This window comes from Anolis sagrei, chromosome X (genome assembly GCF_037176765.1).
Source record: "Anolis sagrei isolate rAnoSag1 chromosome X, rAnoSag1.mat, whole genome shotgun sequence".
Classification (NCBI taxonomy): domain Eukaryota; kingdom Metazoa; phylum Chordata; class Lepidosauria; order Squamata; family Dactyloidae; genus Anolis; species Anolis sagrei.
In genome coordinates this window covers 37,327,336-37,351,054 of record NC_090034.1, presented here as the reverse complement: position 1 = coordinate 37,351,054, position 23,719 = coordinate 37,327,336, and positions in this window count along the sequence as shown.

The following is a 23,719-nucleotide window of genomic DNA, read 5'->3' as shown; positions in this document are numbered from 1 at the left end:
TAAGTTATCGTCGGCATATTTGAGTTCTATAACAAGAAATCACATTATGTAGAGACAAAGGGATGAGTCCACCTATTTTCAGGCATGTATTCAGTTGTGTTTTCTGTTAATCACTCTTCAGGGTTTTTTTTTAATACATCTACATTTATTTTGCCCTCCTAAATGGCAGAGTTGGGGGCAGGAGGAAAGGCAGGGACACAGGCATGTGCCCAGGACAGGAAGTGTGGGGGACAATTAGGGCTACCCCATTTGAAGTTCTTACCCAGATGCTATGAGTTAGAGAACAGCAAACAGACTGATGAATTAGCACTTATGTAAACCCAGTGATTCAATAAGTCTACGCTATTTGACCCTAATAATAGGATGCCAACCAAAGTAAATAAACACAAAACAGTTGACATACAGCTGCTGCTGCAAATATCAATCACAGCAATGTCTAGAAAGAGAAACAACCAAATGGTAATGAATAATATGCAGACATAAAGGCAAACAGACAGTACTGCACTGTAAATAATGCAATAGTAAAAGTTTTGTGCATCAGAAGCACTCTACGGGTGTGGTCAGCATAATTACTTCATATTTTCTTTGTTACTGCACACCATGTTCTTGCTATACAAGCCCATTACAATTGCAGGTATTTTACTCTGACAATAATTTTAAGGATAAACAAAAATAATGTTGACACAGCTCTATTGAGTTCTACTTGTTAGTTTTAGATCTAGACACGTGTCTGGCATTCAGCTCTGGTCATATGGAAAGTGTGAGCTTGCTGCAGTATCCAATGAGATAACAATGCCAATTCTTTTTTTCTTTTTTTCTTTGCACTTCCATTTACTGTTCCCGGCATCCCCTGCAAGAGCTAATGAGATTTCTGAGCCCCCTCTGAAGTCAAATTCCAGATGATCACAATCCCATGCCAGGCAGCTAGCAGATTTTGCATTGACTGCTCCACAGACATTTCATCTTCTGCTTCCCACTCAGATTCAGACAGCTGGACGGAAACTGTACAGTTGATAATGCAAAAAAGGCATGTGCATTTTAATAGCACCATCATTTGTGCTCAATTCATTTGCAAACAGGGATATCAAAAAAGAGATATGAGCAAGATGAATGCTGCTCCCCCTCCTTCTTTGAATGATCCCTTACAAAGTGGCTACACATCAGGGTCAGCCCTAGACGTTTTGTGCCGAAAGCAATTAGTCTCTTGCATGTACACAAGTTGGCTCAAACCGAAGCTTTATTTTGTACTGATGTTTGTATTCACCATCATAACTAATGTCTGTTGACTACCTTTGTGCAGATGTTGAAACATGTTGCTTGCTGTTGTTGTTCTTAAGGACATCATGAAATTGAATGCCAAAAATATTGCAACGAATGATTATGCTTTCTCAAACTTTTATAATTACTTCTAAGTTATATAGAGAAGAGGGAATCCAAACATAGACCTGCAGGAGTTCTGAGTTCCTGCAACTCTAAAATCTTCTAGCAGGTAGTGATCTTGTTTATTAAAACAGTTCTTCCCCTCCCAGTTCACCATTACCTCATTCAGCACCGAAAATGAGGTCTGGCGTGTGCCCACCAGGATGAGTAAAGCTAGATGCTATTTGGGAGAGATTTCATATTTGTTGTGGCAGATATGACATCCTGAGTCACTCCCAACAGGGGAGTCTCAATGAGAATGTTGAAGTCAATGTATTGTTGAAGGCTTTCATGGTCAGAATCACTGGATTTTTGTAAATTTTTTGGGCTGTATGGCCATGTTCCAGAAGCATTCTTTCCATCTATGGCAGGCACCCTCTGCCATTGATGCAGGTGAAACATCAGGAGAGAATGCTTCTGGAACATGACCATACAGCCCAAAAAACTTACAACAAACCAATGTTGAAGTCCCCCAGTGCTACAAACTGAGGAGACTCAGCCAGCTCAGGAAGGAAGACTGTTGAGCAATGAGGCAGGCGGTATGCCAAGCTTTTCATATGTTTCTACGAAGGTGTTTAAGGTCTTCCCCTGATTGAACATAGACTACATTATCATCAGCCTATTGGAGTTTTGTAACACAAGTCGTTGTTGACCGTGGTTTTGGCTTTCAGCCTGCTGAGGCTAAAGAGCTTGTCATCTGTCCATTAGGTAATTTCCACACCGGTGGGAAGCCTCCCACCAACAAAATGCAAAAACATAGCTATGAAGATGGAAAATAAGATTGGGGCAATAATGTGTCCCTGTTTGGCACCTGATCCTACCTTACTTAAATGGGTCATTTTGGGAACCATTGCTGTCCAAGACTGTTCCTGTCATGTCATCATGAAAGAGCCACAGGATGTTTACAAATTGATCAGGCAATCCGATTTTCGAAAGGATGGTCTAGACAGCATTATGATTCACTTCTGTTGAAGACCTTTGCAAATTCGATGAATGCCATGTACAAAGGTTGATTTTGTTTTCTGCATTTTTCTTGGAGCTGTCATGCATTTAATTGCTAAGATGTATAAACCTTTGATGAAAATAGAACTGCAAGATCAACAAGTGAAAGAATATATGGCTACATGGGCTCAAAATATTCACATTAATTTGGAACATTTGAGAAAATATGGGCCAAAGGGCTGAAATGTACTCTGAGTTATGACTTGAAAGAAACCTTTTATGAAATGATTTACATATGGTATTTAACACATGATAAATTATCTAAAACGTATAAAGGGAGATCTAACATTTGTCAGAAATGTCAGGATAAATCGGCTACCTTTCTTCATATGTAGTGGGCTTGTGGTAGAGCAAGACCTTTTGGGTTGGGATACATGGTAAAATTGGGAAGAAGTGAATATAAAGCTACAGGTGAAGGCAGAACTTCATTTGATGGGATTATTAGATAATCAACATGAAAGGAAATATGGAAATCCTCTGCAATACATGATTATGGAGGCAAGAACAAAAGTGGAAAGGCAAATAGATTCCATCAATAGAAGATTGGTTGTTGAAGATGTATGATTTAGCTGAAATATACAGGTTTGTTATCAAAAATTAGACCTCAAAAATTAGAAACATTGCTGCATTAGGAAATATGGTTATGTCTGATTGTCCCACAGGAGATTCCACCTGAGCATTAGGAAGAACTTTCTGACCGTAAGAGCTTTTCAACAGTGGTAGTCACTTCCTTGGAGTGCGGTGGAAACCCCTTCTTTAGAGGCTTTTAAACAGAGGCTAGATGGTCACCTGCTGGGGTGCATTGATTGTGGTTTTCCTGAATGGCAGGGGGTTGGACTAGATGGTCCATGTGATCTCTTCCAGTTCTATGATTCACAAATTCTGACCCTTCTATGAAATTTCCTGGAAATTCCCCAGAATGGTACCTCATCTCACCTCCACCCAGAGGAAAGTGTCACAATCCTCACACAATGGACTGGGAAGAATAGGAGGGGACACAATAAATTTGAGTCAGAACCTTTAGGTCCCCTTTGTCTATTTTACCTGATATGATCTGGGCTAGCCTGGGAATGCTATGTCCCGTTTAGAGACATAGTGCTCTTCTTACACTACCCCCCAGGTCCTAATTTTGTCATCTACCTTTAGCACTTTATCCATCAACCCTATCCTTTGGCAAGTGATTTGCACCAGTCGCCCACCCGAACTCAGAACTGTGCACTACCCAGACCATTGAAGGTTGTTAGATGTTCACTGTGTATTGTATTTTGTGGTTGTTTTATATGGTTGAAATGTTTTTATGAATTTTGTTGTTATATTTTAACTATCTTGAATCTTGGGCTTGTCCCCATGTGAGCTGCCCCGAGTCCCTTCATGGAGATGGAGGTGGGGTACAAAAATCAAGTTATTACTATTATTATTAATGCTCAATTTCCTAGGTCTCTCTATCGGACCCTTATGGAAAGACTTATTGACTTGGCCCTATTGTTTATCAAGCCTAACACTGCTGTCCACACTGGAGCTGAAGATACAGGGACCAGACACACCACATTCTTTCTCAATTGCACCTCCTTCCTGGATGGATCAAGAAGCATGGGTTTCTTGAATGTAATTAATATGTCCTGTATTCACAATTGCGGTACTTCAGTTGTTTGGAATGCTTTCTCCACTGACATTCTCTCTTGCCATTGAGAATAAATCTCTTGATTTTTCCTTCATCCCATCTGTCTTATTTGGCCTTCTGGAAAGCTAGACACTTTGAACCTCTAAACTCATAGTTCTTGAGGATGCTAAAATTGCCTAACAGGTTAATAAAGCTAATCAAGATCAAAACAATAGAGACATTTAAGCAAACTTGGCAACAAATTATGACTCTCTATGAGAGGGAAAAACTGTTGCTTCCATCTCCTTTTGTTCCACTTCATAGATCCTTTGTGTTAATTCAGTGTAGTAGTAAAGCAATGAAGATGAAATACTAGTTGCACATTTCACTAAAACAACAAACTCTGAGGGTCTAAAATTACCTTACTGTGCCACTAGGAACATGGAAATTTATATGTGTGGAGATTTAAAACATATCTAATTGAAAATGCACATGTGTTGCATGAAAGAGATCCCATTTTCACTCAGAGCTAGCTCCAGATCAAGCTGTTTAAAACCTTAGACAGTAACTAAAATTCACCATAGATCAGCATGGTATGAAACAGTAAAGGGGAGAGGGAGGATCAACCAACTACATAATCATATGCAAATAGTTCAATCACTGGGAAATAAATCTGTCAGTTAAAAAAGCAAAGCAAATGACCCAGGTGATGAAACACGTTAAGAACAGCAGCAACAACCAATTAATTTTAACATACAGGACAGGCAACTTCCACAAGTTTGACAGAACATGATGTTTTTTTCCCAGCAACAAAAATGCCACAGTGTTATCTTCTGTAATGTGTTGGCTAACTTCTTTTCTGAAACATAAAGTGTTCAGCAGATTCAAATAGTTTGGAAAGCCCGGAGTACTAAGTAACCAGAAGGTCAAGTCTGGACGCAGACGCATGTGAAGGCGAAAGCAGAGGTCTTTATTCTTCCTGGCCAGAAAGGATATCACCAGAGCTAGTACTCAAAGTACTGACATAATCCCAACTATGAACACATGGTCTTATATTTGATACATTTGACAGAAAGGAAAAACAGTACAGAACAATTGAAAATTGCCACACTGGTCTCCCATTGGCCCTGAAGGATGTTGGCTTGAGTATGCAGCTTCATTGGAGGAGGTGTGAGCCTGCTTTTGCCTCTGAGCCAGTCAAAGGTGAGGCAAAGTCATGCTACCCCTCTATGCTGCCTTGGTCAAACCACACATGGAATCACACTGTGTCCAATTCTGGGCACCACAATTTAAAGGTGAGGTTGACAAGCTGGCATGTATCCAGAGGAGGGTGACTCAAATGATCAAGGGTCTGGAGAACAATTCCTATGAGGAGCAGCTTAAAGAGCTGGGAATCTTCTGGCTGCAGAAGAGAAGGCTGATATGATGATGGCCATGTATAAATATGTAAGGGGAAGTGATAGGGAGGAGGGAGCAAGCTTGTTTTCTGCTCTGGAGACTAAGAGGTGGAACAATGGCTTCAAACTACAGGAAACTAGCTTATTGGCAGGGGGTTGGACTCGATAGTCCACGAAGTCTCTTCCAACTCTGTGATTCTATGTAGCTTTCCAAGCCTGGGTGAGGACAAATAATGGATGTTAATCAGCCTGAATAGTTTCCAAAGAGAGGACCAAAAAAAAAAAAAGGCATTGGGCATCTTCTGTTACCTCCGTTTTGCTCCATTATTAAATGTGTAAAGGCATTGGGGGATTATGGTGACGGAGAGCATAATTCCCTGGAGTCCAAGGTGTGGTGAAGCATCATCTGGAATTGACCGGTCTATGAGTTTGGATCATGTGATTTTAATGTTTTCATTAGGTGTTTTTAATTTTTATACTTTATGTTTAAATGTCCTATTATTCTATGGTGAATTTGTCCTATTGTATTTTATGCTTAGCAATACGCTGTTTGATCTATGATTTGGTTTATTTATGTAAGGCATTGGATTTTGCCATTAGTTTATTGTAAACTACTTTGAGTCCCCCCAGGGGTGAGAAAAGTGGTATATAAATACTGTAAATACATAAACATTCCAATGAAATTAATGAAAGTTTACTTATCAAGCAAGGAAAAGAAATCCAGTGTGCTGGTTGTATATCTCAATGTATATCTCAACAAATAATAATTCATATATTTTATATAATTCATAGTGTTTGGTGGCAGTGTCATAATGTTGGGTGGGGGTGTCTAATTTCTCAATAACAACAGCACACCATTGTGCTTACTGGAGAACAGTACAGTTGAGGATGCATCTACACTGTAGGAATAATACAGTTTGATTCCTCTGCCATGGCTCAGTGTTATGGAATCCTGGATATTGTAGTTTTATAAAGTATTTAACCTTCCCTACCAAAGAGTGGTGGTACCTCACTAATCTGCAACTCCCAGGATTCCATAGCATTGTTCCATGGCCATACAAGTGCTGTCAAACAGCATTAGTTCTAGAGCAGTGGTTCCCAACCTGTGGTCCGTTGACCACCAGTGGTCCCCTAGGATGAAAATATGGTCCGCGACCTCACCATTGCTACACTGTTGCCTCGAAACCAGATGGTAATGAGAGCGACTGGTCTCGTGAATCCCTCTTATTGTGCCAAGGCAACGGGGATGTCGGGAGGCGAGAGGCTGACTACCCATGAAAGATTACTACTACCACTTTAGCTCTAGATTATTAAATATGGTTTTCAGTGGATGAACAGATGGCAAATAATGGATGGCATATGTTCTGTATCAGAAACTAGAGCTGATGTGGTCTAGCCAATGCAGTTTTCTGAATCAGCATCCCAAATAACCAAACCTAATCTAAAGTTAACAAAAAACTGATTCATAACCCTTTTGGTACTAATGTTGGAGAGTGGTCCCTGGTCAAAGTGGTTCCTGTTCAAATGGTCCCTGGTCAAGTGGTCTCTGGTCAATGTGGTCCCTGTTCAAGTGGTGCCTGGTCAAAAAAAGGTTGGGAACCACTGTTCTAGAGTGTAAATGCACCCCAGGTCTCTGTTGTTGCTTGATGCAGCATGCCCTAACACCAGGGGTGGGGTGGATGCATAATTGTCACTGCTGTACCCTACAGCACCTCAAAAATTCCTCTGAGAGTGGGGTGGGCTGCATGGTTCAGAGGAAGCATTTTTAGTTCTTGTGCAATAACCATAGAAGGCCTCTAGCGATTCTCCAAACCTCAAATCCCATGATTCCATAAGATGCAACTATAGTAGTTGTGAAGTCGAACATGACCCCCCCCCCCCCCCCCAATAAGAGATAGTAACTTATAGTTTTGCTAAGGGCAAGGACACCAGACTGGATAATAAGGGAAAATAAATTGCTTAAAATTAGGCTTCTCTTTGCTCACCAACGTAGCGATCCCTCTTTGGTGGGGCCGCAGGGTCTCTCCTCCTGGGGTAGACCCTTCTAAAATTCCTATCGACTTCAGTTGAAGTGGTATCTAGGGGTGCATCTACACTGTAGAATTAATGCAGCCTTTTAATACCACCTTATCTGTCATGGCTCAATGCTATGGAATCATGGGAGATGTAACTTGGTGAGGCAGAAGCTTGGTTCGGCAGAGAAGGCTCAAGATCTTTTAAAACTGTTGTCCAGAGTCCCAAGTTCATTCCCAGAGTGCCGGCTCCGATGGCTCCCAATCAAGACATGCAGAGATGAGGGCAGAATCAGAGGTCATCTTTGTTGATCGGAGAAGGATACAAGTAGAGAGCCCCAAATCTGATATACCTCCCATTTGCAAATATTTTACAGACTTTCAAAATAATATATTTTATTCTGATTGGCACAAAGTTACAATCTGTTTTCTCATTCCTTGGATGATTGTCATGCTTTACAGGTGTGATTGGCAGGTTGTATATGGCAGGAATTTTAATCAAACTCTGTCAGACAAAACTGAATTTCTTGCTTTGCTGTTTTTTGGGGGGGATTTTTCGTGTCAGGAGCAGCTTGAGAAACTGCTTTGCTGGTGTCCATCCCCCTTCTGCTTGCAGGAATTTTCTGGGTAGGAAATGGGTGTTGGTTGAGGATAGTGGTGGTGGGTTGCTGATGGGTTATCTGGTTATAGCTGATTCACTATCAGTATTCTATTGTGCTTAGCCTGGTGACTGGCTGATGAGGAAGCTACTGGTGACCTGTGCCAATTGTGATGTTGGCGACAAGGAGGGAAGACAGTGTGGCTTTCCAGCAGGGTTTTCCCGGTTTCTGATGTCAAAAGGAGGGATCGGAAAATCATTCATCTGAGCCCCATTTTTGGTGCTCTGACTTTTGGGTCTGGGTTTTTGGACAGCAAAACCACAACTGCTATGATTCCATAGTATTGGATATGTTAGTTAAAGTGATGTCAACCTGCTTTCGTTCCATAATGTAGATGTACTGTTTAACCTACAATAACTCTTAATACTCACTGGAAGTATAGGAACAATGTTTCTGGAACTGCACCGCCTGTTTGTGTACTTTTGTTTTTGACCCTGACCTTGGTCAATAGATGACGTTTTGGACTATGACTTGTATTTGATTAATCCATCAAAGGTTGAGAATCAAAGCAGAAGGAGCTGTTGCAGGAGGAACACCAGAGGAACAAGTCCCAATAGCTGGCCAGCTCCCCCCTCCCTTGATGGCCTCCAACATTTTCTGGATGTTGTGGCACATGAGCCACCCCATGCTGCAGCATGTTCATGATCTGAGATCCAGACCCCAGCATGTAGGAAGCAAAGGGAACTTGGCCCAGCGGGGCTTCTTTTTGGCTGTGAGCATAGCCAGGTGGTGCCGCAAGGGCAACAAAGGGCTGGGCACAGAGCAGGTTGCAGCGATCCTGGTCCCGCTCCTGAAGGCCTGCTTATGGCCTTAATCATTACATTCAAAAATTTAGTGATTTCACTTCTGCACTTTATGGGGACTGATACAGCCGCTATTCTTGTAGCTCGTTGGGTTTTATAATATTTTTAAATTAATTGGGGTTTTATTGGTGTTTTAAGTATAATTGGGTCAATTTTATTGTTATTAATTTATACTTTTCTGTATTTTGTTGTATTTGTATATTATTGCACTACTGAGTGCTTTCTGTGAGCTGCCCCGAGTCCCTTCGGGCAGATGGTGGCAGGATACAAATAAAGCTTTATTATTATTATTATTATTATTATTATTATTATTAATCATGGGGTGGAGCCCCCAGTGATGCAATAGGTTAAACACATGTGCCAGCAGGACTGAAGACTGACAGGTCACAGGTTTGAATCCGGGGAGAGCGTGGATGAGCTCCCTTTGTCAGTTCCAGCTTCCCATGTGGGGACATGAGAGAAGCCTCCAACAAGGATAGTAAAACATCAAAACATCCGGGTGTCGCCTGGGCAACGTCCTTGCAGACAACCAATTTTCTCAAGTCGTTCCTGACATAGAAAAAAAATATCATGGGAACAGCCCCGAACCAATTCAGAATGAGCCTAGGTTTTTATGCCTGTGTAGATTGACTTCAAATAGATTTGTTTTGGATTCATTTATATCAGCACTGAACACCTGAGTTTTCTGTAAGAGGAAATAACTTTTTCAGCTCATCATTGTCTTGTATTTATTTCAAAGAGAGCAGAGAAAGCCACTGGGGAGTGGGTAGAAAGAATGCCAAAGTAGTCATGGGCATCACCACTGGAAAATTGGATATGACACATAGCTAAATGTATTGCAGAGAAAAAGAGAAGCTTTCTATGTACTTAAACTCGAGAGGCCTTTCATCTTTGGTCTTTTTTGTTTAATACCAGCTGAGATCAAAGTATTATTTCAGGAAGAGAGATGGGAGGCCCACTGGAAATGACAGAAATCTCACCCACAGCACGTAGCTGAGCAAAGAATATGCTCTTCTGAGCTCCTTCAATAGAGTGCTCTCGACTCAGAAAGCATTATAAACTGCACTTGACTCTGGTAATGACCTGGAAATGTAAAGAAATGAACGGAGACATTGTCTGCATCAAATGCTGATCTTATGTGTTTGCTGTATGGCAAAGGGGTTCCAATGTAACTGTTTAGAAAAGTATTCCTCCCCTTTTAGCCCAGAAATCACTTTGGGTAGGCAGGTGTCCTCCTTTACAGAGAATCATAGAGCTGGGAGAGGGTCCACAGGCCACTCGCTCCAACCCCCTGTTGAAATCCAGCTAGAGTATATCAGCAGGTATCTGTCTAGACTCTTTGAAGATATCCAGGGAAACAGACCTCATCACCTTTCTAGGTAATTGGTTCTATTGTTGAGCAGCTCTTACTATTCAGGAAGTTCCTTTTAATGTTCAGTCAACACCTACCTCCTGTAGCTTAAAATCATTGGATCTGGTCCTACTCCCTGAGCACCCTCTTCTTCTCACAGCCTTTTAGATATTTAAATTCAATCCTGTCTTCCTTCAAAGTATCAGCTCATTCTGAGCATTTGCTTTCCTTATATTATTCCTGCATTCATAGAATCATAGAATCATAGAATCAAATTACAGATCCACCTCACTGTAGTTTTGCCTAGCCCACATTGGACTAGTTTCCTTGCCAGAAGGTCATGGGGGACCTTGTCGAAGGCCTTACTGAAATCCAGGTACGCTACATCCACAGCATTCCCCGCATCTACCCAGCTTGTAGCTCTATCGAAGAAAGAGATCAGATTAGTCTGGCATGACTTGTTTTTGATAAATCCATGTTGACTATTAGCGATGACTGCATTTGTTTCTAAGTGTTTGCAGACCGCTTCCTTAACAATCTTTTCCAGAATCTTGCCCGGTATCGACGTGAGGCTGACCGGACGGTAGTTGTTTGGGTCATCCTTTTTTCCCTTCTTGAAGATTGGGACCACATTGGCCCTCCTCCAATCTGCTGGAACTTCTCCCGTTCTCCAAGAACTCTCAAAGATGGTTGCCAATGGTTCCGAAATGACTTCCGCTAGTTCCTTCAATACTCTGGGGTGTAGTTGATCTGGCCCTGGGGACTTGAACTCATTAAGAGCGGCCAGGTATTCCTGGACGACTTCTTTCCCAATTTGGGGTTGGATGTCCTCCAATCCCTCATCCACTCCATCTTGCTGAGACTCTTTTTGTGAGAAGACCGAGGCAAAGAAGGCATTAAGTAGTTCTGCCTTTTCCCTATCCCCTGTCAGCATTGCCCCATCTTCTCCGCGAAGAGGTCCTATCGCCTCCTTGTTTTTCCTTTTTCTACTGACATAAGAATAGAAGCCCTTTTTATTGTTTTTAATGTCCCTGGCAAGTCTGAGCTCGTTTTTTGCTTTAGCCTTGCGGACCTTTTCCCTACAGGTGTTGGCTATTTGTTTGAATTCTTCTTTGGTGATTTCTCCCTTTTTCCACTTCTTGTGCATGTCTCTTTTGTGTCTTAGCACAGTTAGAAGTTCTTTGGACATCCATTCTGGCTTCTTTGCACTTGTCCTATTTTTTCTCTTTGTTGGCACGGTTTGCAATTGCGTCTTGAGTATTTCACTCATTATTCTTTGATGATTATCCTTCCTTCTATTCTTTGCATAGGCTAGTTTTTTGACTTTCAGTTTCCTGCACAGCCATGTTGTTCTTTGCCCCCCCCCCCCCCCGATGGTTTCTATTTTTCTTATTCCATAGAATTGTTGGTGATTGTGTGCTTTTTGTAACTCTGTCTGGGTGTCTTTTTCCTTCATAAGCTCTAGTCATGGCATTCCACACAGTATTTTTCCAAGCTTGATAAAAATCAGTTTTCCTGAAATTCTGATTATTTGACTTGTTTATGGTGCATCATTTGAAAAATGTTCTAAATGGCTCAAACACAGAGGGTGATATGGCACATTCCATGAGCATCACCATGTCATAGTAAATGTGGAAGTTCAAAAGATCAATATCAGCAGGAAAGAAGAGAGTAGACGGGGGTGGGTGGAATGAAGATTTGATATCTCATTTAGCTATGAGTGTGCCTGATCCAGTTTGCTACCGGGCACAATTCAAAGTGCTGGCTTTAGCCTATAAAGCCCTAAATGGTTCCGGCCCAGCTTACCTGTCCGAACGTATCTCTCCTTAGACGCTGCTACTGGAAAATGAGTTCAACAGGAAGACATTGGTGATTATATGTTTTGTTTGTTTTTTGTATGTTTTCTTATTACGTTGTGTTAAATGTTTTTAATGGTATTTATTACTGTTGTGGCATCAAATTACTGCCAATTTATAAGCCGTCTTGAGTCAGGCTGAGAAAGGCGGGACAGAAATACTGTAAATAAATAAATAAATAAATCTCAGGGCCCAAATCATATTACCTGGTGTTGAAAGAAACATATTTAACAGAGCCTAGAACTAAATAAGACAGAACCCTTTGGCTTCGCAGGGAATATACCCAGTGGTAATAGTCTCAGTATAATAGGTGTTGAATTGTGAAGACCTGAGATGCATCTTGCACCTAGCTCTTTAGCTAGCTTTCCTCTTATAACATGATGTAAAACAATAAATATACAATAAATATACTGAGGGTTTGGTGCTCAACAAGAAGAGCATTTATTCACATAGGGCAGTAGTTTCCAACCTGTGGGCCATAGACCACCACTGGTCGCCAAGAACTAAAATATGGTCTGTGGCCTCTCCGTTACTACACCAGTGCAACGAGAGTGGCTGGTCTCGTGAAACCCTCTTATAGTGCTGAGGCAATAGGGATGTCAGGAGGGGGAAAGCTGACTCCTCACAAAAGGCACGACAACAAGCCTCCTAACTGCTGCTTCTCCTCCTCCTTCCTCTCCCTGAGTGGAGCCGTTCCATGTGGCACCTGGAAGCTTCATTTTTAGATCTGTTCCTGGAGTTATTTGGGGGTGCTGATACAGAAAATTGCATTGGGTAGACATGACAACATCCGCTCTTGATGATTAAATATGGTTTTCTGTGGGTGAGCAGATGGCAAATACTGGATGGCATATGTTCTGCATCAGAAACTAGAGCTGATGTGGTCTATCCAATGCAATTTTCTGAACCAGTTCCCCAAATAACCAAACCGAATCTGAAGTTGACCAAAAACTGATTCATAACCCTTTTAGTACTAATATTTGAGAGGGGTTCCTGGTCAAACTGGTTCCTGATCAAAGTGGTCCCTGGTCAAGTGGTCCCTGGTTAAATGATCCCTAGTCAAGTGGTCTCTGGTCAAAGTGGTCCCATTTCACATGGTCCCTGGCCAAATGGTCCTTGGTCAAAGTGGTCCCTGGTCAGAGGATGGGGGCTAGTCTTTTGTTCTGGTTTTTAAACTGTGATTCCCAATCCCAAATGGGTTCCCTACCTCTTAGCTCAATGATGGGCTCTTAAAAAATTGACAGTAAATGGTTTCTGAAGGTCACTTATTCACACAAATCAGTTAGCAACAATGTGCCGCATTTACAGTTGACTGCTTAAAATGTTTCAGCTGGACTCCAGAAAACTAAAAATCAGTTTGTTAAGCAAACCATGCAAATGATGACTTATTTTCAGTAAATGTATAGTTTTTATATCTATTTTACTACTAGTGTCTACAACAAAACGAACCTTACTTAAAAAATACCCCTCGTACATGGTGTGCTCAGGCTGCTCTCCTGTCTGGTGATGAGTAAGTAGGTGAGGTTTTCAGATGCCCAGGTTGCAATGTCCTCTGGTGTTCCAGGTCACGCAGGATTGCAGAAACAGAGAGCTGATGGGAGCTACTCCCCTGGGGATGCTGCTGCATCACAATTAATAACGTGAAAACTACAGCAAGGGTTAACTTTTATTGCATAGTAGAAAATATTACAAATAGGACAGCACATAAGAGCAGGTGAGGAGATGATGTCAGAGAAAAGAAGAAAGAAAAAAGAAGATGGAAAGGAAAGAGAGGAGTAACGCAAGAAAGCAGGGATCACAAATTCTGGCCTGGGAAGGAGAAAGAGGAGAAGCAAGGAATGAAAAGAAAAAAAAGTCAGGGAGAAAAGAGAACACCAAAGCAGTGAAAGGGTGGGAAACAGATGACCCACGTGATGCCAGAATTTGTAGTTCTCCTACACCCCGAGGGATGCCTGGCAAGCTAGCTAGCGTGGATAGTGAATCAGAAATCAGGAACTGAAGGGTCCACCAAGATGAAGGCAAATGACACAGGCTTTATTCAATTTGCACCAAAATTTGTACAGCATAGGTGCTCGCAGGGTACAAGTGTAAAAAATAAATTTACAGGCAGACATAGAATCATAGAGTTGGAAGAGACCTCGTGGGCCATCCGTTCCAACCCCCTGCCAAAAAGCAGGAAAATTGCATTCAAAGCACCCCGAACAGATGGCCATCCAGCCTCTGCTTAAAAGCCTCCAAAGAAGGAGCCTCCACCACACTCTAGGGCAGAGAGTTCTACTGCTGAAAAGTTCTCACAGTCAGGAAGTTCTTCCTAATGTTCAGATGGAATCTCCTTTCTTGTAGTTTGAAGCCATTGTTTCGCATCCTAGTCTCCAGGGCAGCGGAAAACAAGCTTGCTCCCTCCTCCCTATGACTTCCTCTCACATATTTATACATGGCTATCATGTCTCCTTACAGCCTTCTCTTCTTCAGGATAAACATGCCCAGCTCTTCTCCAGACCCTTGATCATTTTAGTCGCCCTCCTCTGGACACATTCCAGCTTGTCATCATCTCCCTTCAATTGTGGTGCCCAGAATTGAACACAGTATTCCAGGTGTGGTCTAACCAAGGTGGAATAGAGGGGTAGCATGACTTCCCTGGATCTAGACACTATACTCTTATTGATGCAGGCCAAAATCCTATCTTTATATACGTACAAAAGTTCCTATTCACTGACATTGTCCCGTTTCAAAATTTCCCTCTCTCTTCCCTGACTGGCTAGCTGGTGGAGTCTGGAACTTTTCTTGGCCTCTGATTGACTGGGAGGCGAGTCCAAGCTGGCGCGCTTTGCCCTGATTGGCTGAGGCTCCAGTAAAGTAGCTAGGGATCTCCTCCCAACTGGACAGGGAAGCCCGGAAGCCTCCAATAAGCTGGCAGAGGCGGTCCGAGGGAGGGAGGAAGCTCTGGGAGCCATGCCAGCCCCCTGGGTGTGCAGACCAGGAATGTAGTGAACAAAGGAAAAGCAATCACGGTTTCAGTCTCGATCTTAGTTCTGTGACTGTCCAAGATCTCCAAGAACATATCTCGGTGTGAACGGATGGCCTCCTGTTGTGGTCCAGAAAGGTCCTTTGTCTAAGGATTATGATCCTTCTCTGGTTGGCACCTGGGGTGTGGATGTGGTGTCTGGCAAATTGCTCAAGGGGAGAGGTTACTGGAGTTTATAGTTTTCAGGATCAACTGGAGTTTATACTTTTCAGGACCCAGGTACAGAGTCCGGTCGGCCTTCCATCTTCAGCACCAGCTGAGTGTCATCGGCGTACTGATAACACTCAAGCCCAAAACCTCGAACCAGCTGAGCAAGTGGTCGCATATAGATGTTAAATAACATATAGATGTTATCTGCTTCGACAATCGGGATTATATGGTAGAACGGGCCTAGAATGAATGTGCTCCATGCAGTGCGGTTTTCTGAATCAGTGCCCCAAATAAACCCAGGAACAAGTCTAAAAGTGAAGACATTTAAGATTTTTTTGGTTGGGCTATATAACTATTTAATTATTATTAAAATAATTATAATTGTAATTTATTTATAATTAAGGTAGATCATCTGCTGCACTTGCAAGAATTGGGGAGGGGGGTATTTTTTCTAGGCACTAGATTACAGGTTTTCCTCTCAGGCCCCTTCTATACTGCCATATAATACAGATTATCAAAGCAGGTAATCAACGTTATCTGCTTTGAACTGGATTTTATGAGTCTATACTGCCATATAATCAAGTTCAAAGCAGATAATATGGATTTTATTTGGCAGTGCAGATCCAGCCTTATATAGCCCAGCTCAAGGCAGATAATGTGGATTATCTGCTTGGATAATCTGGGTTATATGGCAATGTAGAAGGGGCTACAGAGAAAGGAGGGCAATATTTGCTTTGAACTGGATTATAGGAGTCTACACTGCGATATAGTCCAGCTCAAACCAGATAATCCGGATTTTATATGGCAGTGTAGGTGAGGCCTTCGGCTTTAGTGTGGAAAGAAGACAATAACTGCTTTCTCAGGCCCCTTCCACACAGTTGTATAAAATCCACATTAAGTTGGATTATATGGCAGTGTGGACTCAGATAGCCCTGGTCAAAGCAGATATTGTGGATTATCTGTCTTGATATTCTGGGTTATATGGTTGTGTGGAAGAGTAGGGAAGGTTAACAAGACACACCACTCAATTACAGAGCGATTATTCCACTCTTAACTCTCATGGTTCCATAATATGGAACTCTGGGATGTACAGTTTAGGGGAGGGGGCTTTGAGGCACTCAGGCTCCTTCCACTCAGCTGACTAAAATCCCACAATCCCTGTCTTCTTTTCTTGAAAGCAACTCCCTTTACCTTTGAAAGGACTTGCTTTCAGGTCCATATTGCCTGGGAGAGCACTGGATAATAGCTTCCATTCAGCTGGTCGCGGGGCAAGACATGAAAGGGGTCGATTGGCCTGGAGATGCAAATGACCTTCGCTCTGCCCCCTCCCTCTGGGCAGCGTCTCTCTCTCTCTCTCTCTCTCTTCCTCAGAGGAGCAGGAAGGCTGCCTCAAGAGCGTCCCCCAGGGATTGGCGCTATAAGCAAATGCTTATCTTGCGTATTGCTTGAGCCACCCCTGCTAGTTAACAATAAATATAAACAAACACTAAAATCAGTTATATCTACTTTAAAATCAGTTGCTTAAAACCATCTCAAATGACTGCAGATAAAGTGTGTTGTGAAAGGACAACCAGGTAATGAGAGGGAGGGAAAGAAAATTGGAAGGAGAGGAGGGAAGAGGTGGAGTGGGGGAACAATGAGGAAAAAAGCAAAACATTTCCCAGCTGCTTAATGAATTAACTGGATGCTGCAGATCTGAACAGTTCATTCTTATTTCTTAAACCTGCAGAAAACAGCAGCAATAACAAAACCTGGAAAATTAGAGTATGTGTATGAGAGACTCTGGTAGAGACTATCCTGATAACCTCCATTTATTTAATTTCAAGAAGAAAAGGTCAGGGAGCACCTACCTAAGCCCTTTCTTATGACAGCGAGACGATAAAGATTTGATGGTGTAGAAACTGAACAAAGCAAGTCAAGTATGAAGTTACACAATCTTGGAACTAGAGTTGATTTAAGTAGCTGCAGTCTCACATGCATGCACACGCACACTTCCATAAAAAATTTAACTTGAAATATATCGAAGGGAAAGCCGAGGGATGTTTAGCAACTTGGCAGACAACATCAGATTCGAGAGTCAGCCACAGTATGTTAAAATTAAAATAATATGAGTTAGCATCAACCATATCTTTGATGCAAGACCATTCTAAGATTCTGAGAAGCCAGGGGAGGGTGATTTACTGAGTGGTTCTGAAATAGAGCAATTTTGAGCAGCCACGGATAGTGAGATCCATGCCATGGATAGCAAGATCCCGGGACCAGGAGCCACACCTGTTAGGCGGCAAGAGGTTCCCGTGCCCAACTAGCTGTGGATCTGTGCACTTGGCGGGCGAAGGAAGTCCAATCCAATGAAAGAATGCTCACCAAGTTGGAGAGGTGTCACCAAAGAGTTTGTTTAAAGTCAGCTGAAGGGATGATAGCTTGCGGTAGCCTGCTAAAGATATCTGAGATACATTACACAGAGAAACATGCAGCACGGATCACTCCAGAATCAGTGGATTAAAAAATCTGGAACAAGCCAGATAATGCACTGCAGCTGATCGGAGCATGTCCCATGCAGGGGTGATAACAAATGGGCATAGATGTGCACAGTAGCACCTCTTAGGAAACTGGTTAAGAAAAATAAAAACCCTGGGTTCTGTTCTGATCTGCAATCAGTGGATAATGTAGCCAGCCACTGTCCCAGCCTCAAGCTGGTTGCTGGTTTTTTTGTGTAGGCTGCACAGTGAAACCAGTTTGTTTTAATCTACTCTTATCTAGATTATAGTGTCTGTGTAGAACCACCCTCACTTTTTGGGATAGAAAACTTCTGCTTTTTTGTTGAAACACCAAGAAAACTCAACAGATTAAATTTGAGCTGCTTCTCCTTCAAAAGACCATTAGATGGTGCTGATGTTTAAGCAATAGCCTCTGCTTACTTACTCACTCCTACTTAGGTTACTCCCCAGCGGTTGTGGCACTTGGTGTCATTTGTTCTTCCTATGAAACATGGGCTGGTTCCTTCACAACAAGATACATCCAAATGGAGTAACTCCTTGGCACAGGCTCTCAGCACTTCCTCTCCACAACAGGCAACCCTGATGCCTATTAAGCTGTCCATCTCTGCTCTTCCTGTTACAAATGAACATGCATGTTTAATAGTGATGATGATGATGATGATGATGATGATGATAGACTTTATTTATACTCTGCTCTATCTCCCCGAAGGGACTCAGGGCGGATTACAGAATACACATATGGCAAACATTCAATGCCATTATACAGTTAACAAAGATAGACAATACATAAACAGAGGTAAAGGCTTCCCATCTTTTTCCATCTCCAGGATCTGGAGGCTGTGCTCGACTTCGGCCATGGGGGGTGGGGAGGTGCGTGCTGTCACTCCATCTTCCATGCCGAGGAGCTTTGTTGTCACTAGACACTTTCTCAATCAAATCTCTGGAATGTACACATGGACATTTATTATTACCTCCTCACCAAAGCGGTACCTATTTCTCTACTCACATCACTGTTTTCAAACTGCTAGGTAAGCAGGAACTGGGCTGACAGTGGGAGTTCACCCAAACCCGGTCCTGAACTGCTAACCTTTAATTGGCAAGATTTTCTGCAGCTGGCGATTTAACCCACTGTGCTAAGTCCGGCCATATAAATGAATGTGCTTGTACGAGGGGTATTTTTTAAGTAAGGTCCGTTTTGTTGTAGACACTAGTAGTTCGCGCGCATACCGCAACAAGCGTGTGCGTCGTGTACCAGCATGCCTCAGGAACAACTGTGCTCAGTTTCCGCTCTGTAGCTAACCTGTATGGTTCTGTTCTGTTCTTTAAAAATGTTTAAGACTATCAACTCACCCTCCGCATGTGAGGTTCGCTCAGTGATACAGTTTTTGTCAGCAAGGAACCTGCCTGCTGCAGAAATTCATCGACAGATTTGTGAAGTGTACGGTGATACTGTTATGAGTGAAAGCAAAGTGCGTAAGTGGGTATGACAATTCAAAGATGGCCGTGACAACGTCCATGATGAGGACCGCTCCAGTCGCCCTTCTTTGATTACAGATGATTTGGTGGCTTCAGTTGAAGCGAGGATTCGTGAAGAGAGTATTTTAAAATTGGTTCAGAGGTATGATAAGTGTTTGAACAAACTTGGCAACTATGTCGAAAAATAGAGTGAAATATGTACTTTCTGAAAATAAATTTACTTTTTTGAAATAAACTTTCGTTGTGTACTTATGTTCAAACGGACCTTACTAAAAAAATAACCCTCGTATAAATGAGCTCTGTGCTGAAGAATAAAGAAGTCAGGAAAGGCCTATTTTCAAAATTGAGAACTGTAATGCATTATAATATGGTACCTTTACATTTGAAGCAGAGGAAATCTGGATGTTTGAGAATAATAATAATAATAATAATAATAATACACTTTATTTATATTCCGCTTTATCTCCCTGGAGGGACTCAGAGTGGATTACAGTATACACATAAGGCAAACATTCAATGCCTTTTTACACAACAAACAACGACATACAGTACACAGATAAGGTATGGGCCTTCTCCTTTTTCATCTCTGGCATCTGGAGGTGCTGCTCTACTCTGGCCAAGGGGAGGTGCTCTTGTTCCATTTTGCATGACAAGGAGACTGCTGTCCGTAGACATCTCTGGAGTATATGTAATCAATGTTGTCAGTGATATAGCAATAAATGTTACATGCATTGTGTCAAACCCAGAATCTGGTATCCTTGTGTATCATTCGGACCTATAGTCTTGATCACAGAATCAGTAGTCTCTTCTTTCTCCAAATCAAAAGATAAGAACCTGTTTTGTTACATCCCTGGTGCCTTTCCCATCCCCTATCCTCTTGCCTCTGCTTCCTTTGCACACTCCACTTTCAGGTGTAAAGTTCACCCCATTAGCACACCCTTGTTACAGATAAGAATTGTGCCATTGGAAGAAATTGTTGGAATGCAGCTCCTAGCAGTCCTCACGATTTGCTATACTAAATATGCTATACTAGGTACAATTGCTGGGTTTTTCAGTTGAATAATATGTTGGAGACCACATAATTCCCAAACTAGTCCTTCGGAATAAATCTTAGCTCTCGGGAAGACTTAAGGCTAAATGATCTACACTTGAACCTCAGCTGGGTCTCTAGGAAGTGGAACAGAAACAAATATATATGCTTGACTCACTGCTGACAACATTGGTGGACTTTGGGCATCTCTTTCCACTCTTAATTCATTTTGACTGCCTTGCCTGATATTACATTAGATTGTATCTTATTTTGCTGAGTGATTTTCCTTGTATGGTGTTGCTTTTATCTGCTGGCTTTCTAACTTTAGACACATTGATCTAGGTTTTGAAACTCTCTCTCTGGTACAGACGGGTTACTAAGAGGTCCTTGTTTTGTTTTTTATGTTTCTCTGATTCTGCATCTATCTTATTGTTATCGAAAGGAGGACTCCAAAAGACAAGGAGCGGATGAATTGACTCGTGAGGTCCTCTTCTGCCCCTTCTCCCAAATTCCAAAACTAAATGGAGCCTCCCCTCCAGGGTCTGGCCCCATGCATTTCCCTCTTTTATCCCCCCTGTGAAGCCCATCAGGACACCCAAGCACTCATTGCTTTTGAAACCCTGGACCCATCAAGGCATCCGGGATTCCTATTATCAGAAAGCTGGGAATTGTGTCCTTCGGGATAGACCTGTCAAACACCCTCATTCCTTTCCTTGCCCTCATTCCATTCCCAGACCCGCCCAAGGAGGCAAGCACATCAGGCAACAGACAGCTTCAAATGCAACCAATGATTATACTATGCACCAATCACAAAGCATAAATGAATGTACTTTTAATCCAATGGGATTGCAGATCCTAATTTGCATCAACCATGAACTGTAAATGAATATACTTTTGAACCAATGATATTGCAGGTCCTGGAACTGCACCAATCGCCTGTGTTATTCATGTTCTCAAATGTGTGTACCTTTTCTATATAATGCCCATGTTGGTACCTGGAAAGCACACTGGATTTGGAATTGTTTGCCCCCAGTGTCTACTCTGGCCAGAGATGAATAAAACTAATTTCTGTTTCTGCCCTCACCTCCTGCTGTGTATGTTTCATTGGATAAATTAGGAGCTAGCACACACAGTGACGACCCGAGATTTTGGATAATATTATACTTTCTAGATTAAAACTGAATGGCTTCCACTACAGACTATTGACCTTATCGCATTAGGTTGAGGATTCGCCACGCATCATGGCAGATCCACAGGGGTCCTGGCGGAGGGCAACACAGGAAGCCTCCCCTGTTGCCACAGTGGTGTGCACCGCTTCCTCTTCTCTTTCACCATGGAGTCCAGTCAGAAGTTGGTGTGTGTTGTGGGAAGGGCTCCGTGGTAAAAGTGGAAGAAGTGTTGTAGGACAGGTAAATCAGCCCGTCTGATGAGGTTGTTGATCACAGGGATTCTCATGTCTGGAAGCAGGACACTAATCAGTTTAGTAAATGTGATGGATTTGACTGACCCTTCCTTCATGGGTCTTAAGGCCCAGTAACCAGGAAACAACCTCCCCCAGGAATGGGGCTTTAAGACTGGGCTGAAATGGAGGGAGTGCAACATTATAGTTAAAACCAACATTTGAACAAAACATCTCACAAAAGGAAAAAGAAGAGATCCTATCAGGACCAGGACTAGGAAATCAAAAATCTTGTGCTAAATTGGGATAGAGCTTCTGCCTCAAATGCTCTGCTAAGCACTTGTCATGTGAACCATTTGTCCTTGAGGAAGAAGAAAGAGATACCATCTCAGCAAAGAAGACAGACAAATAAATGTATTATACTCTTTATCAAAGGGAAGCTGAAGTACAGAAGGATAACAGATTCAAAGTTACACAAGGAGAGCTGAGAGGAATTGGCTCAGCATCAAGGATACACAATCCAAATGTCCTGTTACCACAAAACTTTCCTGCCTCTCTCTGGTTGATCTAAGCCACTGAAAACTCTATAGGCTCCGGGTTCCTTTATTTACTTTTATAAACATTCACTTTCAATTGTATTTTGCTGTTTTCTGCTGCATAGACGATTCTGGCTGGTATTTTTTTTTAAATCTGTTTTCTTTGGTATCCCTTTCAATTTAGTGTGTCATTGCTGGGACTGCAACAGAAATTAAGTTTTGGGGAAAGGGAACACCATGTGCTAGATGTATGTGTGGATGTTTATGTCTCTGGGCTTGTCCGCATCAATATAAAACTCTGTATTGATCTCAAATCAAGTGCTGGCAGTCTTCATAGTGCATGGGAACTTCTGGTAAGAGTTGGTAGGGGGCAGATGCCCTTAACCTGACTTCGATCACTTCCATGCTACTGCACACAATATATCACACTTCTGTCTATGTTCACTCAGGGCATAAGCTTCAGGACAACCACTTTAACTTATAACAAACATATAACAAGCACCTCCAGGAAAGGATCATTGCCTTGTCACGGTGCTGGAGTTTGAACACCTCAATGAAGCCACCAGCGAAACCGTGAAGGGACACCCGAGACAGGAAGGTCATGGCTAAGAGGTCACACTAAATACGATCCCTGGGGAAGGTAATGGCAACCCACCCCAGTATTCTTGCCATGAAAACTAAATGGATTGAAGTGACCGGCTTGATCTTAAAGGAACTAAGGGGTGGCGATGGCCGACAGGGAGCTTGGGCATGGGCTGGTCCATGAGGTCACAAAGAGTCAGAAGTGACTGAACGAATAGACAACAACATAACAAACACACCTACACTTTAGGGAGAACTTCTTTACATGAAGAGCTTTTTGACAGTAGAATAGAATATCTTGGGGAGTGAGGGACTCTTCTTCTTTGGAGGCCTATGGATGGCCGTATCTCAGAAGTGCTTTGGTTGCATTAGTCTACTCCAGATGGCCCTTGCGATCTCTTCAAACTCTGTAATTTTTGTTTAAAACACAGGGAAAATAAAGATTGCTTGTGATTAGAATAAATGAGAACAAAATCAATCCATTTTTCATCTAAAATACATCTGTTAAGGTGTTTACAGTCTGGAAAGATATTCATTGTGGAGATAATTTAATTAAGTGTATTAAATTGATTTGTACTTCACAGGAAGCTCAGATAATCATAAACAGAGACTTTTGTGAGATTCAAATAACTTTATACATTAGAAGGAACTTGAGATTTTTGCTGTGCTTTTAAAAAAGATGAATGTGGGAGATATGCCCTAGTAGTTTTTCAGTATTTAGCTTTTCAAATATGTGGTTTTGAATGTCTGTAATACTTGTTGTAATACTTGGACTCCTTCCATTTTTTCCCTGACAGATTCCTCATTGTAACAGCTGCATGGCAGAAACATGCAGTATAGTCATCTCCATGCTGGGAATAGTTGTAGAGATGCTGTAGTCTTCTATGCTGTCAGCTTGCTTGCTTCCATCTAAAGAGATCAAGC